Source organism: Argiope bruennichi, chromosome 10 (genome assembly GCF_947563725.1).
Source record: "Argiope bruennichi chromosome 10, qqArgBrue1.1, whole genome shotgun sequence".
Lineage (NCBI taxonomy): Eukaryota > Metazoa > Arthropoda > Arachnida > Araneae > Araneidae > Argiope > Argiope bruennichi.
In genome coordinates this window covers 35356633-35370741 of record NC_079160.1, presented here as the reverse complement: position 1 = coordinate 35370741, position 14109 = coordinate 35356633, and the positions used below count along the sequence as shown (strand labels likewise).

General features: G+C 45.1%; 40 non-coding genes across 40 annotated transcripts; all 40 read left to right on the top strand.

Annotated features, from left to right (window-relative positions):
• Window positions 1–304: 304 nt before the first annotated feature.
• On the top strand, window positions 305–378 carry Trnan-guu (transfer RNA asparagine (anticodon GUU)). Its single transcript has one exon. It is a non-coding gene; the product is annotated as a tRNA-Asn (tRNA).
• A 132-nt stretch (window positions 379–510) lies between these two features.
• On the top strand, window positions 511–584 carry Trnan-guu (transfer RNA asparagine (anticodon GUU)). Its single transcript has one exon. It is a non-coding gene; the product is annotated as a tRNA-Asn (tRNA).
• A 132-nt stretch (window positions 585–716) lies between these two features.
• Window positions 717–790, top strand: Trnan-guu (transfer RNA asparagine (anticodon GUU)). Its single transcript has one exon. It is a non-coding gene; the product is annotated as a tRNA-Asn (tRNA).
• A 1145-nt stretch (window positions 791–1935) lies between these two features.
• Window positions 1936–2009, top strand: Trnan-guu (transfer RNA asparagine (anticodon GUU)). Its single transcript has one exon. It is a non-coding gene; the product is annotated as a tRNA-Asn (tRNA).
• A 132-nt stretch (window positions 2010–2141) lies between these two features.
• Window positions 2142–2215, top strand: Trnan-guu (transfer RNA asparagine (anticodon GUU)). The gene has a single exon. It is a non-coding gene; the product is annotated as a tRNA-Asn (tRNA).
• Window positions 2216–2752: 537 nt separating this feature from the next.
• Window positions 2753–2826, top strand: Trnan-guu (transfer RNA asparagine (anticodon GUU)). Its single transcript has one exon. It is a non-coding gene; the product is annotated as a tRNA-Asn (tRNA).
• A 132-nt stretch (window positions 2827–2958) lies between these two features.
• On the top strand, window positions 2959–3032 carry Trnan-guu (transfer RNA asparagine (anticodon GUU)). The gene has a single exon. It is a non-coding gene; the product is annotated as a tRNA-Asn (tRNA).
• Window positions 3033–3569: 537 nt separating this feature from the next.
• Trnan-guu (transfer RNA asparagine (anticodon GUU)) lies at window positions 3570–3643 on the top strand. The gene has a single exon. It is a non-coding gene; the product is annotated as a tRNA-Asn (tRNA).
• A 132-nt stretch (window positions 3644–3775) lies between these two features.
• Trnan-guu (transfer RNA asparagine (anticodon GUU)) lies at window positions 3776–3849 on the top strand. Its single transcript has one exon. It is a non-coding gene; the product is annotated as a tRNA-Asn (tRNA).
• Window positions 3850–3981: 132 nt separating this feature from the next.
• On the top strand, window positions 3982–4055 carry Trnan-guu (transfer RNA asparagine (anticodon GUU)). The gene has a single exon. It is a non-coding gene; the product is annotated as a tRNA-Asn (tRNA).
• A 129-nt stretch (window positions 4056–4184) lies between these two features.
• Trnan-guu (transfer RNA asparagine (anticodon GUU)) lies at window positions 4185–4258 on the top strand. Its single transcript has one exon. It is a non-coding gene; the product is annotated as a tRNA-Asn (tRNA).
• Window positions 4259–4390: 132 nt separating this feature from the next.
• On the top strand, window positions 4391–4464 carry Trnan-guu (transfer RNA asparagine (anticodon GUU)). The gene has a single exon. It is a non-coding gene; the product is annotated as a tRNA-Asn (tRNA).
• Window positions 4465–5002: 538 nt separating this feature from the next.
• On the top strand, window positions 5003–5076 carry Trnan-guu (transfer RNA asparagine (anticodon GUU)). The gene has a single exon. It is a non-coding gene; the product is annotated as a tRNA-Asn (tRNA).
• A 132-nt stretch (window positions 5077–5208) lies between these two features.
• Window positions 5209–5282, top strand: Trnan-guu (transfer RNA asparagine (anticodon GUU)). The gene has a single exon. It is a non-coding gene; the product is annotated as a tRNA-Asn (tRNA).
• Window positions 5283–5819: 537 nt separating this feature from the next.
• On the top strand, window positions 5820–5893 carry Trnan-guu (transfer RNA asparagine (anticodon GUU)). Its single transcript has one exon. It is a non-coding gene; the product is annotated as a tRNA-Asn (tRNA).
• Window positions 5894–6025: 132 nt separating this feature from the next.
• Trnan-guu (transfer RNA asparagine (anticodon GUU)) lies at window positions 6026–6099 on the top strand. Its single transcript has one exon. It is a non-coding gene; the product is annotated as a tRNA-Asn (tRNA).
• Window positions 6100–6231: 132 nt separating this feature from the next.
• Trnan-guu (transfer RNA asparagine (anticodon GUU)) lies at window positions 6232–6305 on the top strand. The gene has a single exon. It is a non-coding gene; the product is annotated as a tRNA-Asn (tRNA).
• Window positions 6306–6636: 331 nt separating this feature from the next.
• Window positions 6637–6710, top strand: Trnan-guu (transfer RNA asparagine (anticodon GUU)). Its single transcript has one exon. It is a non-coding gene; the product is annotated as a tRNA-Asn (tRNA).
• A 129-nt stretch (window positions 6711–6839) lies between these two features.
• On the top strand, window positions 6840–6913 carry Trnan-guu (transfer RNA asparagine (anticodon GUU)). The gene has a single exon. It is a non-coding gene; the product is annotated as a tRNA-Asn (tRNA).
• A 134-nt stretch (window positions 6914–7047) lies between these two features.
• Trnan-guu (transfer RNA asparagine (anticodon GUU)) lies at window positions 7048–7121 on the top strand. Its single transcript has one exon. It is a non-coding gene; the product is annotated as a tRNA-Asn (tRNA).
• Window positions 7122–7249: 128 nt separating this feature from the next.
• Window positions 7250–7323, top strand: Trnan-guu (transfer RNA asparagine (anticodon GUU)). Its single transcript has one exon. It is a non-coding gene; the product is annotated as a tRNA-Asn (tRNA).
• A 332-nt stretch (window positions 7324–7655) lies between these two features.
• Window positions 7656–7729, top strand: Trnan-guu (transfer RNA asparagine (anticodon GUU)). Its single transcript has one exon. It is a non-coding gene; the product is annotated as a tRNA-Asn (tRNA).
• A 537-nt stretch (window positions 7730–8266) lies between these two features.
• On the top strand, window positions 8267–8340 carry Trnan-guu (transfer RNA asparagine (anticodon GUU)). Its single transcript has one exon. It is a non-coding gene; the product is annotated as a tRNA-Asn (tRNA).
• A 132-nt stretch (window positions 8341–8472) lies between these two features.
• Window positions 8473–8546, top strand: Trnat-ugu (transfer RNA threonine (anticodon UGU)). Its single transcript has one exon. It is a non-coding gene; the product is annotated as a tRNA-Thr (tRNA).
• A 129-nt stretch (window positions 8547–8675) lies between these two features.
• Trnan-guu (transfer RNA asparagine (anticodon GUU)) lies at window positions 8676–8749 on the top strand. The gene has a single exon. It is a non-coding gene; the product is annotated as a tRNA-Asn (tRNA).
• Window positions 8750–8881: 132 nt separating this feature from the next.
• Window positions 8882–8955, top strand: Trnan-guu (transfer RNA asparagine (anticodon GUU)). The gene has a single exon. It is a non-coding gene; the product is annotated as a tRNA-Asn (tRNA).
• A 537-nt stretch (window positions 8956–9492) lies between these two features.
• Trnan-guu (transfer RNA asparagine (anticodon GUU)) lies at window positions 9493–9566 on the top strand. The gene has a single exon. It is a non-coding gene; the product is annotated as a tRNA-Asn (tRNA).
• Window positions 9567–9699: 133 nt separating this feature from the next.
• On the top strand, window positions 9700–9773 carry Trnan-guu (transfer RNA asparagine (anticodon GUU)). Its single transcript has one exon. It is a non-coding gene; the product is annotated as a tRNA-Asn (tRNA).
• Window positions 9774–9905: 132 nt separating this feature from the next.
• Window positions 9906–9979, top strand: Trnan-guu (transfer RNA asparagine (anticodon GUU)). Its single transcript has one exon. It is a non-coding gene; the product is annotated as a tRNA-Asn (tRNA).
• Window positions 9980–10310: 331 nt separating this feature from the next.
• Trnan-guu (transfer RNA asparagine (anticodon GUU)) lies at window positions 10311–10384 on the top strand. The gene has a single exon. It is a non-coding gene; the product is annotated as a tRNA-Asn (tRNA).
• Window positions 10385–10918: 534 nt separating this feature from the next.
• Window positions 10919–10992, top strand: Trnan-guu (transfer RNA asparagine (anticodon GUU)). Its single transcript has one exon. It is a non-coding gene; the product is annotated as a tRNA-Asn (tRNA).
• A 132-nt stretch (window positions 10993–11124) lies between these two features.
• On the top strand, window positions 11125–11198 carry Trnan-guu (transfer RNA asparagine (anticodon GUU)). Its single transcript has one exon. It is a non-coding gene; the product is annotated as a tRNA-Asn (tRNA).
• A 331-nt stretch (window positions 11199–11529) lies between these two features.
• Window positions 11530–11603, top strand: Trnan-guu (transfer RNA asparagine (anticodon GUU)). Its single transcript has one exon. It is a non-coding gene; the product is annotated as a tRNA-Asn (tRNA).
• Window positions 11604–11735: 132 nt separating this feature from the next.
• Window positions 11736–11809, top strand: Trnan-guu (transfer RNA asparagine (anticodon GUU)). Its single transcript has one exon. It is a non-coding gene; the product is annotated as a tRNA-Asn (tRNA).
• A 135-nt stretch (window positions 11810–11944) lies between these two features.
• Window positions 11945–12018, top strand: Trnan-guu (transfer RNA asparagine (anticodon GUU)). The gene has a single exon. It is a non-coding gene; the product is annotated as a tRNA-Asn (tRNA).
• A 128-nt stretch (window positions 12019–12146) lies between these two features.
• Window positions 12147–12220, top strand: Trnan-guu (transfer RNA asparagine (anticodon GUU)). Its single transcript has one exon. It is a non-coding gene; the product is annotated as a tRNA-Asn (tRNA).
• Window positions 12221–12552: 332 nt separating this feature from the next.
• Window positions 12553–12626, top strand: Trnan-guu (transfer RNA asparagine (anticodon GUU)). The gene has a single exon. It is a non-coding gene; the product is annotated as a tRNA-Asn (tRNA).
• Window positions 12627–13163: 537 nt separating this feature from the next.
• Trnan-guu (transfer RNA asparagine (anticodon GUU)) lies at window positions 13164–13237 on the top strand. The gene has a single exon. It is a non-coding gene; the product is annotated as a tRNA-Asn (tRNA).
• Window positions 13238–13369: 132 nt separating this feature from the next.
• On the top strand, window positions 13370–13443 carry Trnan-guu (transfer RNA asparagine (anticodon GUU)). The gene has a single exon. It is a non-coding gene; the product is annotated as a tRNA-Asn (tRNA).
• Window positions 13444–13980: 537 nt separating this feature from the next.
• Window positions 13981–14054, top strand: Trnan-guu (transfer RNA asparagine (anticodon GUU)). The gene has a single exon. It is a non-coding gene; the product is annotated as a tRNA-Asn (tRNA).
• Window positions 14055–14109: the final 55 nt, after the last annotated feature.

The window sequence follows — 14109 nt, the reverse complement described above, 5'->3', positions numbered from 1 at the left end:
TGTGCCGCTGAAGAAATCTTCACAGCAGATGTGTTGTTTCCGATTTTACTTACGTCTCTTTCTTCCTCTTTGAAGACGAATGAAAAATAATGCGTCACAGGAGCCTCCGTGTCGCAATCGGCTAGCGCGTTCGGCTGTTAACCGAAAGGTTGGTGGTTCGAGCCCACCCGGGCCGAATTTATTTTAGAAAGGATTAAAAATATGTGCTGCTGAAGAAATATTCACAGCAGATGTGTAGTTTCCGATTTTACTTACGTCTCTTTCTTCCTCTTTTAAGACGAATGAAAAGCAATGCATCACAGCAGCCTCCGTGGCGCAATCGGCTAGCGCGTTCGGCTGTTAACCGAAAGGTTGGTGGTTCGAGCCCACCCGGGGGCGAATTTTTTTTCGAAAGGATTAAAAATATGTGCTGCTGAAGAAATCTTCACAGTACATATGTAGTTTCCGATTTATTTACTGAAGTCTCTTTCTTCCTCTTTGGAGACGAATGAAAAACTATGCATCACAGGAGCCTCCGTGGCGCAATCGGATAGCGCGTTCGGCTGTTAACCGAAAGGTTGGTGGTTCGAGCCCACCCGGGGGCGAATTTTTTTTTGAAAGGATTAAAAATATGTGCTGCTGAAGAAATCTTCACAGTACATATGCAGTTTCCGATTTATTTACTGAAGTCTCTTTCTTCCTCTTTGGAGACAAATGAAAAACTATGCATCACAGGAGCCTCAGTGGCGCAATCGGCTAGCGCGTTCGGCTGTTAACCGAAAGGTTGGTGGTTCGAGCCCACCAGGGGGCGAGTTTATTTTAGAAAGAATTAAATTATGTGCTGCTGAAGAAATCTTCACAGCAGATGTCTGGTTTCCGATTTTTCATTCGTCTCTTTCTTCCTCTTTGGAGACGAATGAAAAAATATGCATCAGAGGAGCCTCCGTGGCGCAATTGTCAAGCGCGTACGGCTGTTAACCGAAAGGTTGGTGGTTCGAGCCCACGCGGGGGCGAGTTTATTTTAGAAAGGATTTAAAATATAGGCTGCTGAAGAAATCTTCACAGCAGATGTGTTGTTTCCGATTTTACTTACGTCTCTTTCTTCCTCTTTGGAGACGATTGAAAAACAATGCATCACAGGAGCCTCCGTGGCGAGATCGGCTAGCGCGTTCGGCTGTTAACCGAAAGGATGGTGGTTCGAGCCCACGCGGGGGCGAGTTTATTTTAGAAAGAATTAAAAATATGTGCTGCTGAAGAAATCTTCACAGCAGATGTGTTGTTTCCGATTTTACTTACGTCTCTTTCTTCCTCTTTGGAGACGAATGAAAAACAATGCATCACAGGAGCCTCCGTGGCGCAATCGGCTAGAGCGTTCGGCTGTTAACCGAAAGGTTGGTGCTTCAAGCCCACCCGGGGGCGAATTTTTTTTAGAAAGGATTAAAAATATGTGCTGCTGAAGAAATCTTCACAATACATATGTAGTTTCCGATTTATTTACTGAAGTCTCTTTCTTCCTCTTTGGAGACGAATGAAAAACTATGCATCACAGGAGCCTCCGTGGCACAATCGGCTAGCGCATTCGGCTGTTAAGCGAAAGGTTGGTGGTTCGAGCCCACCCGGGGTTGAGATTATTTTAGAAAGGATTAAAAATATGTGCTGCTGAAGAAATCTTCACAGCAGATGTGTTGTTTCCGATTTTACTTACGTCTCTTTCTTCCTCTTTGGAGACGAATGAAAAATAATGCATCACAGGAGCCTCCGTGTCGCAATCGGCTAGCGCGTTCGGCTGTTAAGCGAAAGGTTGGTGGTTCGAGCCCACCCGGGCCTAATTTATTTTAGAAAGGATTAAAAATATGTGCTGCTGAAGAAATATTCACAGCAGATGTGTAGTTTCCGATTTTACTTACGTCTCTTTCTTCCTCTTTGAAGACGAATGAAAAGCAATGCGTCACAGCAGCCTCCGTGGCGCAATCGGCTAGCGCGTTCGGCTGTTAACCGAAAGGTTGGTGGTTCGAGTCCACCCGGGGGCGAATTTTTTTTTGAAAGGATTAAAAATATGTGCTGCTGAAGAAATCTTCACAGTACATATGTAGTTTCCGATTTATTTACTGAAGTGTCTTTCTTCCTCTTTGGAGACGAATGAAAAACTATGCATCACAGGAGCCTCCGTGGCGCAATCGGCTAGCGCGTTCGGCTGTTAACCGAAAGGTTGGTGGTTCGAGCCCACCCGGGAGCGAATTTTTTTTTGAAAGGATTAAAATTATGTGCTGCTGAAGAAATCTTCACAGTACATATGTAGTTTCCGATTTATTTACTGAAGTCTCTCTCTTCCTCTTTGGAGACGAATGAAAAACTATGCATCACAGGAGCCTCCATGGCGCAATCGGCTAGCGCGTTCGGCTGTTAAGCGAAAGGTTGGTGGTTCGAGCCCACCCGGGGGTGAGATTATTTTAGAAAGGATTAAAAATATGTGCTGCTGAAGAAATCTTCACAGCAGATGTGTTGTTTCCGATTTTACTTACGTCTCTTTCTTCCTCTTTGGAGACGAATGAAAAATAATGCATCACAGGAGCCTCCATGTCGCAATCGGCTAGCGCGTTCGGCTGTTAACCGAAAGGTTGGTGGTTCGAGCCCACCCGGGCCGAATTTATTGTAGAAAGGATTAAAAATATGTGCTGCTGAAGAAATATTCACAGCAGATGTGTAGTTTCCGATTTTACTTACGTCTCTTTCTTCCTCTTTGAAGACGAATGAAAAGCAATGCATCACAGCAGCCTCCGTGGCGCAATCGGCTAGCGCGTTCGGCTGTTAACCGAAAGGTTGGTGGTTCGAGCCCACCTGGGGGCGAATTTTTTTTTGAAAGGATTAAAAATATGTGCTGCTGAAGAAATCTTCACAGTACATATGTAGTTTCCGATTTATTTACTGAAGTCTCTTTCTTCCTCTTTGGAGACGAATGAAAAACTATGCATCACAGGAGCCTCCGTGGCGCAATCGGCTAGCGCGTTCGGCTGTTAACCGAAAGGTTGGTGGTTCGAGCCCACCCGGGGGCGAATTTTTTTTAGAAAGGATTAAAAATATGTGCTGCTGAAGAAATCTTCACAGTACATATGTAGTTGCCGATTTATTTACTGAAGTCTCTTTCTTCCTCTTTGGAGACGAATGAAAAACTATGCATCACAGGAGCCTCCGTGGCGCAATCGGCTAGCGCGGTCGGCTGTTAAGCGAAAGGTTGGTGGTACGAGCCCACCCGGGGGTGAGATTATTTTAGAAAGGATTAAAAATATGTGCCGCTGAAGAAATCTTCACAGCAGATGTGTTGTTTCCGATTTTACTTACGTCTCTTTCTTCCTCTTTGGAGACGAATGAAAAATAATGCGTCACAGGAGCCTCCGTGTCGCAATCGGCTAGCGCGTTCGGCTGTTAACCGAAAGGTTGGTGGTTCGAGCCCACCCGGGCCGAATTTATTTTAGAAAGGATTAAAAATATGTGCTGCTGAAGAAATATTCACAGCAGATGTGTAGTTTCCGATTTTACTTACGTCTCTTTCTTCCTCTTTTAAGACGAATGAAAAGCAATGCATCACAGCAGCCTCCGTGGCGCAATCGGCTAGCGAGTTCGGCTGTTAACCGAAAGGTTGGTGGTTCGAGCCCACCCGGGGGCGAATTTTTTTTTGAAAGGATTAAAAATATGTGCTGCTGAAGAAATCTTCACAGTACATATGTAGTTTCCGATTTATTTACTGAAGTCTCTTTCTTCCTCTTTGGAGACGAATGAAAAACTATGCATCACAGGAGCCTCCGTGGCGCAATCGGATAGCGCGTTCGGCTGTTAACCGAAAGGTTGGTGGTTCGAGCCCACCCGGGGGCGAATTTTTTTTTGAAAGGATTAAAAATATGTGCTGCTGAAGAAATCTTCACAGTACATATGTAGTTTCCGATTTATTTACTGAAGTCTCTTTCTTCCTCTTTGGAGACGAATGAAAAACTATGAATCACAGGAGCCTCCGTGGCGCAATCGGCTAGCGCGTTCGGCTGTTAAGCGAAAGGTTGGTGGTTCGAGCCCACCCGGGGGTGAGATTATTTTAGAAAGGATAAAAAATATGTGCTGCTGAAGAAATCTTTACAGCAGATGTGTAGTTTCCGATTTTACTTACGTCTCTTTCTTCCTCTTTGAAGACGAATGAAAAGCAATGCGTCACAGCAGCCTCCGTGGCGCAATCGGCTAGCGCGTTCGACTGTTAACCGAAAGGTTGGTGGTTCGAGCCCACCCGGGGGCGAATTTTTTTTTGAAAGGATTAAAAATATGTGCTGCTGAAGAAATCTTCACAGTACATATGTAGTTTCCGATTTATTTACTGAAGTCTCTTTCTTCCTCTTTGGAGACGAATGAAAAGCTATGCATCACAGGAGCCTCCGTGGCGCAATCGGCTAGCGCGTTCGGCTGTTAACCGAAAGGTTGGTGGTTCGAGCCCACCCGGGAGCGAATTTTTTTTTTGAAAGGATTAAAATTATGTGCTGCTGAAGAAATCTTCACAGTACATATGCAGTTTCCGATTTATTTACTGAAGTCTCTCTCTTCCTCTTTGGAGACGAATGAAAAACTATGCATCACAGGAGCCTCCATGGCGCAATCGGCTAGCGCGTTCGGCTGTTAAGCGAAAGGTTGGTGGTTCGAGCCCACCCGGGGGTGAGATTATTTTAGAAAGGATTAAAAATATGTGCTGCTGAAGAAATCTTCACAGCAGATGTGTTGTTTCCGATTTTACTTACGTCTCTTTCTTCCTCTTTGGAGACGAATGAAAAATAATGCATCACAGGAGCCTCCGTGTCGCAATCGGCTAGCGCGTTCGGCTGTTAACCGAAAGGTTGGTGGTTCGAGCCCACCCGGGCCGAATTTATTGTAGAAAGGATTAAAAATATGTGCTGCTGAAGAAATATTCACAGCAGATGTGTAGTTTCCGATTTTACTTACGTCTCTTTCTTCCTCTTTGAAGACGAATGAAAAGCAATGCATCACAGCAGCCTCCGTGGCGCAATCGGCTAGCGCGTTCGGCTGTTAACCGAAAGGTTGGTGGTTCGAGCCCACCTGGGGGCGAATTTTTTTTTGAAAGGATTAAAAATATGTGCTGCTGAAGAAATCTTCACAGTACATATGTAGTTTCCGATTTATTTACTGAAGTCTCTTTCTTCCTCTTTGGAGACGAATGAAAAACTATGCATCACAGGAGCCTCCTTGGCGCAATCGGCTAGCGCGTTCGGCTGTTAACCGAAAGGTTGGTGGTTCGAGCCCACCCGGGGGCGAATTTTTTTTAGAAAGGATTAAAAATATGTGCTGCTGAAGAAATCTTCACAGTACATATGTAGTTGCCGATTTATTTACTGAAGTCTCTTTCTTCCTCTTTGGAGACGAATGAAAAACTATGCATCACAGGAGCCTCCGTGGCGCAATCGGCTAGCGCGGTCGGCTGTTAAGCGAAAGGTTGGTGGTACGAGCCCACCCGGGGGTGAGATTATTTTAGAAAGGATTAAAAATATGTGCCGCTGAAGAAATCTTCACAGCAGATGTGTTGTTTCCGATTTTACTTACGTCTCTTTCTTCCTCTTTGGAGACGAATGAAAAATAATGCGTCACAGGAGCCTCCGTGTCGCAATCGGCTAGCGCGTTCGGCTGTTAACCGAAAGGTTGGTGGTTCGAGCCCACCCGGGCCGAATTTATTTTAGAAAGGATTAAAAATATGTGCTGCTGAAGAAATATTCACAGCAGATGTGTAGTTTCCGATTTTACTTACGTCTCTTTCTTCCTCTTTTAAGACGAATGAAAAGCAATGCATCACAGCAGCCTCCGTGGCGCAATCGGCTAGCGAGTTCGGCTGTTAACCGAAAGGTTGGTGGTTCGAGCCCACCCGGGGGCGAATTTTTTTTTGAAAGGATTAAAAATATGTGCTGCTGAAGAAATCTTCACAGTACATATGTAGTTTCCGATTTATTTACTGAAGTCTCTTTCTTCCTCTTTGGAGACGAATGAAAAACTATGCATCACAGGAGCCTCCGTGGCGCAATCGGATAGCGCGTTCGGCTGTTAACCGAAAGGTTGGTGGTTCGAGCCCACCCGGGGGCGAATTTTTTTTTGAAAGGATTAAAAATATGTGCTGCTGAAGAAATCTTCACAGTACATATGTAGTTTCCGATTTATTTACTGAAGTCTCTTTCTTCCTCTTTGGAGACGAATGAAAAACTATGCATCACAGGAGCCTCCGTGGCGCAATCGGCTAGCGCGTTCGGCTGTTAAGCGAAAGGTTGGTGGTTCGAGCCCACCCGGGGGTGAGATTATTTTAGAAAGGATTAAAAATATGTGCTGCTGAAGAAATCTTTACAGCAGATGTGTTGTTTCCGATTTTACTTACGTCTCTTTCTTCCTCTTTGGAGACGAATGAAAAATAATGCATCACAGGAGCCTCCGTGTCGCAATCGGCTAGCGCGTTCGGCTGTTAACCGAAAGGTTGGTGGTTCGAGCCCACCCGGGCCGAATTTATTTTAGAAAGGATTAAAAATATGTGCTGCTGAAGAAATATTCACAGCAGATGTGTAGTTTCCGATTTTACTTACGTCTCTTTCTTCCTCTTTGAAGACGAATGAAAAGCAATGCGTCACAGCAGCCTCCGTGGCGCAATCGGCTAGCGCGTTCGGCTGTTAACCGAAAGGTTGGTGGTTCGAGCCCACCCGGGGGCGAATTTTTTTTTGAAAGGATTAAAAATATGTGCTGCTGAAGAAATCTTCACAGTACATATGTAGTTTCCGATTTTACTTACGTCTCTTTCTTCCTCTTTGAAGACGAATGAAAAGCAATGCATCACAGCAGCCTCCGTGGCGCAATCGGCTAGCGCGTTCGGCTGTTAACCGAAAGGTTGGTGGTTCGAGCCCACCCGGGGGCGAATTTTTTTTTTTGAAAGGATTAAAAATATGTGCTGCTGAAGAAATCTTCACAGTACATATGTAGTTTCCGATTTATTTACTGAAGTCTCTTTCTTCCTCTTTGGAGACGAATGAAAAACTATGCATCACAGGAGCCTCCGTGGCGTAATCGGCTAGCGCGTTCGGCTGTTAACCGAAAGGTTGGTGGTTCGAGCCCACCCGGGGGCGAGTTTATTTCAGAAAGAATTAATTTATGTGCTGCTGAAGAAATCTTCACAGCAGATGTCTGGTTTCCGATTTTACATTCGTCTCTTTCTTCCTCTTTGGAGACGAATGAAAAACAATGCATCAGAGGAGCCTCCGTGGTGCAATTGGCAAGCGCGTTCGGCTGTTAACCGAAAGGTTGGTGGTTCGAGCCCACGCGGGGGCGAGTTTATTTTAGAAAGGATTAAAAATATGTGCTGCTGAAGAAATCTTCACAGCAGATGTGTTTTTTCCGATTTTACTTACGTCTCTTTTTTCCTCTTTGGAGACGAATGAAAAACAATGCATCACAGGAGCCTCCGTGGCGAGATCGGCTAGCGCGTTCGGCTGTTAACCGAAAGGATGGTGGTTCGAGCCCACGCGGGGGCGAGTTTATTTTAGAAAGAATTAAAAATATGTGCTGCTGAAGAAATCTTCACAGCAGATGTGTTGTTTCCGATTTTACTTACGTCTCTTTCTTCCTCTTTGGAGACGAATGAAAAACAATGCATCACAGGAGCCTCCGTGGCGCAATCGGCTAGCGCGTTCGGCTGTTAACCGAAAGGTTGGTGGTTCAAGCCCACCCGGGGGCGAATTTTTTTTAGAAAGGATTAAAAATATGTGCTGCTGAAGAAATCTTCACAATACATATGTAGTTTCCGATTTATTTACTGAAGTCTCTTTCTTCCTCTTTGGAGACGAATGAAAAACTATGCATCACAGGAGCCTCCGTGGCGCAATCGGCTAGCGCATTCGGCTGTTAAGCGAAAGGTTGGTGGTTCGAGCCCACCCGGGGTTGAGATTATTTTAGAAAGGATTAAAAATATGTGCTGCTGAAGAAATCTTCACAGCAGATGTGTTGTTTCCGATTTTACTTACGTCTCTTTCTTCCTCTTTGGAGACGAATGAAAAATAATGCATCACAGGAGCCTCCGTGTCGCAATCCGCTAGCGCGTTCGGCTGTTAAGCGAAAGGTTGGTGGTTCGAGCCCACCCGGGCCGAATTTATTTTAGAAAGGATTAAAAATATGTGCTGCTGAAGAAATATTCACAGCAGATGTGTAGTTTCCGATTTTACTTACGTCTCTTTCTTCCTCTTTGAAGACGAATGAAAAGCAATGCGTCACAGCAGCCTCCGTGGCGCAATCGGCTAGCGCGTTCGGCTGTTAACCGAAAGGTTGGTGGTTCGAGCCCACCCGGGGGCGAATTTTTTTTTGAAAGGATTAAAAATATGTGCTGCTGAAGAAATCTTCACAGTACATATGTAGTTTCCGATTTATTTACTGAAGTCTCTTTCTTCCTCTTTGGAGACGAATGAAAAACTATGCATCACAGGAGCCTCCTTGGCGCAATCGGCTAGCGCGTTCGGCTTGTAACCGAAAGGTTGGTGGTTCGAGCCCACCCGGGGGCGAATTTTTTTTAGAAAGGATTAAAAATATGTGCTGCTGAAGAAATATTCACAGCAGATGTGTAGTTTCCGATTTTACTTACGTCTCTTTCTTCCTCTTTGAAGACGAATGAAAAGCAATGCGTCACAGCAGCCTCCGTGGCGCAATCGGCTAGCGCGTTCGGCTGTTAACCGAAAGGTTGGTGGTTCGAGCCCACCCGGGGGCGAATTTTTTTTTGAAAGGATTAAAAATATGTGCTGCTGAAGAAATCTTCACAGTACATATGTAGTTTCCGATTTATTTACTGAAGTCTCTTTCTTCCTCTTTGGAGACGAATGAAAAACTATGCATCACAGGAGCCTCCTTGGCGCAATCGGCTAGCGCGTTCGGCTGTTAACCGAAAGGTTGGTGGTTCGAGCCCACCCGGGGGCGAATTTTTTTTAGAAAGGATTAAAAATATGTGCTGCTGAAGAAATCTTCACAGTACATATGTAGTTGCCGATTTATTTACTGAAGTCTCTTTCTTCCTCTTTGGAGACGAATGAAAAACTATGCATCACAGGAGCCTCCGTGGCGCAATCGGCTAGCGCGGTCGGCTGTTAAGCGAAAGGTTGGTGGTACGAGCCCACCCGGGGGTGAGATTATTTTAGAAAGGATTAAAAATATGTGCCGCTGAAGAACTCTTCACAGCAGATGTGTTGTTTCCGATTTTACTTACGTCTCTTTCTTCCTCTTTGGAGACGAATGAAAAATAATGCGTCACAGGAGCCTCCGTGTCGCAATCGGCTAGCGCGTTCGGCTGTTAACCGAAAGGTTGGTGGTTCGAGCCCACCCGGGCCGAATTTATTTTAGAAAGGATTAAAAATATGTGCTGCTGAAGAAATATTCACAGCAGATGTGTAGTTTCCGATTTTACTTACGTCTCTTTCTTCCTCTTTTAAGACGAATGAAAAGCAATGCATCACAGCAGCCTCCGTGGCGCAATCGGCTAGCGAGTTCGGCTGTTAACCGAAAGGTTGGTGGTTCGAGCCCACCCGGGGGCGAATTTTTTTTTTGAAAGGATTAAAAATATGTGCTGCTGAAGAAATCTTCACAGTACATATGTAGTTTCCGATTTATTTACTGAAGTCTCTTTCTTCCTCTTTGGAGACGAATGAAAAACTATGCATCACAGGAGCCTCCGTGGCGCAATCGGATAGCGCGTTCGGCTGTTAACCGAAAGGTTGGTGGTTCGAGCCCACCCGGGGGCGAATTTTTTTTTGAAAGGATTAAAAATATGTGCTGCTGAAGAAATCTTCACAGTACATATGTAGTTTCCGATTTATTTACTGAAGTCTCTTTCTTCCTCTTTGGAGACGAATGAAAAACTATGCATCACTGGAGCCTCCGTGGCGCAATCGGCTAGCGCGTTCGGCTGTTAAGCGAAAGGTTGGTGGTTCGAGCCCACCCGGGGGTGAGATTATTTTAGAAAGGATTAAAAATATGTGCTGCTGAAGAAATCTTTACAGCAGATGTGTTGTTTCCGATTTTACTTACGTCTCTTTCTTCCTCTTTGGAGACGAATGAAAAATAATGCATCACAGGAGCCTCCGTGTCGCAATCGGCTAGCGCGTTCGGCTGTTAACCGAAAGGTTGGTGGTTCGAGCCCACCCGGGCCGAATTTATTTTAGAAAGGATTAAAAATACGTGCTGCTGAAGAAATATTCACAGCAGATGTGTAGTTTCCGATTTTACTTACGTCTCTTTCTTCCTCTTTGAAGACGAATGAAAAGCAATGCGTCACAGCAGCCTCCGTGGCGCAATCGGCTAGCGCGTTCGGCTGTTAACCGAAAGGTTGGTGGTTCGAGCCCACCCGGGGGCGAATTTTTTTTTGAAAGGATTAAAAAAATGTGCTGCTGAAGAAATCTTCACAGTACATATGTAGTTTCCGATTTTACTTACGTCTCTTTCTTCCTCTTTGAAGACGAATGAAAAGCAATGCATCACAGGAGCCTCCGTGGCGCAATCGGCTAGCGCGGTCGGCTGTTAAGCGAAAGGTTGGTGGTACGAGCCCACCCGGGGGTGAGATTATTTTAGAAAGGATTAAAAATATGTGCCGCTGAAGAAATCTTCACAGCAGATGTGTTGTTTCCGATTTTACTTACGTCTCTTTCTTCCTCTTTGGAGACGAATGAAAAATAATGCGTCACAGGAGCCTCCGTGTCGCAATCGGCTAGCGCGTTCGGCTGTTAACCGAAAGGTTGGTGGTTCGAGCCCACCCGGGCCGAATTTATTTTAGAAAGGATTAAAAATATGTGCTGCTGAAGAAATATTCACAGCAGATGTGTAGTTTCCGATTTTACTTACGTGTCTTTCTTCCTCTTTTAAGACGAATGAAAAGCAATGCATCACAGCAGCCTCCGTGGCGCAATCGGCTAGCGAGTTCGGCTGTTAACCGAAAGGTTGGTGGTTCGAGCCCACCCGGGGGCGAATTTTTTTTTGAAAGGATTAAAAATATGTGCTGCTGAAGAAATCTTCACAGTACATATGTAGTTTCCGATTTATTTACTGAAGTCTCTTTCTTCCTCTTTGGAGACGAATGAAAAACTATGCATCACAGGAGCCTCCGTGGCGCAATCGGATAGCGCGTTCGGCTGTTAACCGAAAGGTTGGTGGTTCGAGCCCACCCGGGGGCGAATTTTTTTTTGAAAGGATTAAAAATATGTGCTGCTGAAGAAATCTTTACAGCAGATGTGTTGTTTCCGATTTTACTTACGTCTCTTTCTTCCTCTTTGGAGACGAATGAAAAATAATGCATCACAGGAGCCTCCGTGTCGCAATCGGCTAGCGCGTTCGGCTGTTAACCGAAAGGTTGGTGGTTCGAGCCCACCCGGGCCAAATTTATTTTAGAAAGGATTAAAAATATGTGCTGCTGAAGAAATATTCACAGCAGATGTGTAGTTTCCGATTTTACTTACGTCTCTTTCTTCCTCTTTGAAGACGAATGAAAAGCAATGCGTCACAGCAGCCTCCGTGGCGCAATCGGCTAGCGCGTTCGGCTGTTAACCGAAAGGTTGGTGGTTCGAGCCCACCCGGGGGCGAATTTTTTTTTTTTGAAAGGATTAAAAATATGTGCTGCTGAAGAAATCTTCACAGTACATATGTAGTTTCCGATTTTACTTACGTCTCTTTCTTCCTCTTTGAAGACGAATGAAAAGCAATGCATCACAGCAGCCTCCGTGGCGCAATCGGCTAGCGCGTTCGGCTGTTAACCGAAAGGTTGGTGGTTCGAGCCCACCCGGGGGCGAATTTTTTTTTTTTGAAAGGATTAAAAATATGTGCTGCTGAAGAAATCTTCACAGTACATATGTAGTTTCCGATTTATTTACTGAAGTCTCTTTCTTCCTCTTTGGAGACGAATGAAAAACTATGCATCACAGGAGCCTCCGTGGCGTAATCGGCTAGCGCGTTCGGCTGTTAACCGAAAGGTTGGTGGTTCGAGCCCACCCGGGGGCGAGTTTATTTCAGAAAGAATTAATTTATGTGCTGCTGAAGAAATCTTCACAGCAGATGTCTGGTTTCCGATTTTACATTCGTCTCTTTCTTCCTCTTTGGAGACGAATGAAAAACAATGCATCAGAGGAGCCTCCGTGGTGCAATTGGCAAGCGCGTTCGGCTGTTAACCGAAAGGTTGGTGGTTCGAGCCCACGCGGGGGCGAGTTTATTTTAGAAAGGATTAAAAATATGTGCTGCTGAAGAAATCTTCACAGCAGATGTGTTTTTTCCGATTTTACTTACGTCTCTTTTTTCCTCTTTGGAGACGAATGAAAAACAATGCATCACAGGAGCCTCCGTGGCGAGATCGGCTAGCGCGTTCGGCTGTTAACCGAAAGGATGGTGGTTCGAGCCCACGCGGGGGCGAGTTTATTTTAGAAAGAATTAAAAATATGTGCTGCTGAAGAAATCTTCACAGCAGATGTGTTGTTTCCGATTTTACTTACGTCTCTTTCTTCCTCTTTGGAGACGAATGAAAAACAATGCATCACAGGAGCCTCCGTGGCGCAATCGGCTAGCGCGTTCGGCTGTTAACCGAAAGGTTGGTGGTTCAAGCCCACCCGGGGGCGAATTTTTTTTAGAAAGGATTAAAAATATGTGCTGCTGAAGAAATCTTCACAATACATATGTAGTTTCCGATTTATTTACTGAAGTCTCTTTCTTCCTCTTTGGAGACGAATGAAAAACTATGCATCACAGGAGCCTCCGTGGCGCAATCGGCTAGCGCATTCGGCTGTTAAGCGAAAGGTTGGTGGTTCGAGCCCACCCGGGGTTGAGATTATTTTAGAAAGGATTAAAAATATGTGCTGCTGAAGAAATCTTCACAGCAGATGTGTTGTTTCCGATTTTACTTACGTCTCTTTCTTCCTCTTTGGAGACGAATGAAAAATAATGCATCACAGGAGCCTCCGTGTCGCAATCCGCTAGCGCGTTCGGCTGTTAAGCGAAAGGTTGGTGGTTCGAGCCCACCCGGGCCGAATTTATTTTAGAAAGGATTAAAAATATGTGCTGCTGAAGAAATATTCACAGCAGATGTGTAGTTTCCGATTTTACTTACGTCTCTTTCTTCCTCTTTGAAGACGAATGAAAAGCAATGCGTCACAGCAGCCTCCGTGGCGCAATCGGCTAGCGCGTTCGGCTGTTAACCGAAAGGTTGGTGGTTCGAGCCCACCCGGGGGCGAATTTTTTTTTGAAAGGATTAAAAATATGTGCTGCTGAAGAAATATTCACAGTACATATGTAGTTTCCGATTTATTTACTGAAGTCTCTTTCTTCCTCTTTGGAGACGAATGAAAAACTATGCATCACAGGAGCCTCCGTGGCGCAATCGGCTAGCGCGTTCGGCTGTTAACCGAAAGGTTGGTGGTTCGAGCCCACCCGGGGGCGAATTTTTTTTTGAAAGGATTAAAATTATGTGCTGCTGAAGAAATCTTCACAGTACATATGTAGTTTCCGATTTATTTACTGAAGTCTCTCTCTTCCTCTTTGGAGACGAATGAAAAACTATGCATCACAGGAGCCTCCATGGCGCAATCGGCTAGCGCGTTCGGCTGTTAAGCGAAAGGTTGGTGGTTCGAGCCCACCCGGGGGTGAGATTATTTTAGAAAGGATTAAAAATATGTGCTGCTGAAGAAATCTTCACAGCAGATGTGTTGTTTCCGATTTTACTTACGTCTCTTTCTTCCTCTTTGGAGACGAATGAAAAATAATGCATCACAGGAGCCTCCGTGTCGCAATCGGCTAGCGCGTTCGGCTGTTAACCGAAAGGTTGGTGGTTCGAGCCCACCCGGGCCGAATTTATTTTAGAAAGGATTAAAAATATGTGCTGCTGAAGAAATATTCACAGCAGATGTGTAGTTTCCGATTTTACTTACGTCTCTTTCTTCCTCTTTGAAGACGAATGAAAAGCAATGCATCACAGCAGCCTCCGTGGCGCAATCGGCTAGCGCGTTCGGCTGTTAACCGAAAGGTTGGTGGTTCGAGCCCACCTGGGGGCGAATTTTTTTTTGAAAGGATTAAAAATATGTGCTGCTGAAGAAATCTTCACAGTAC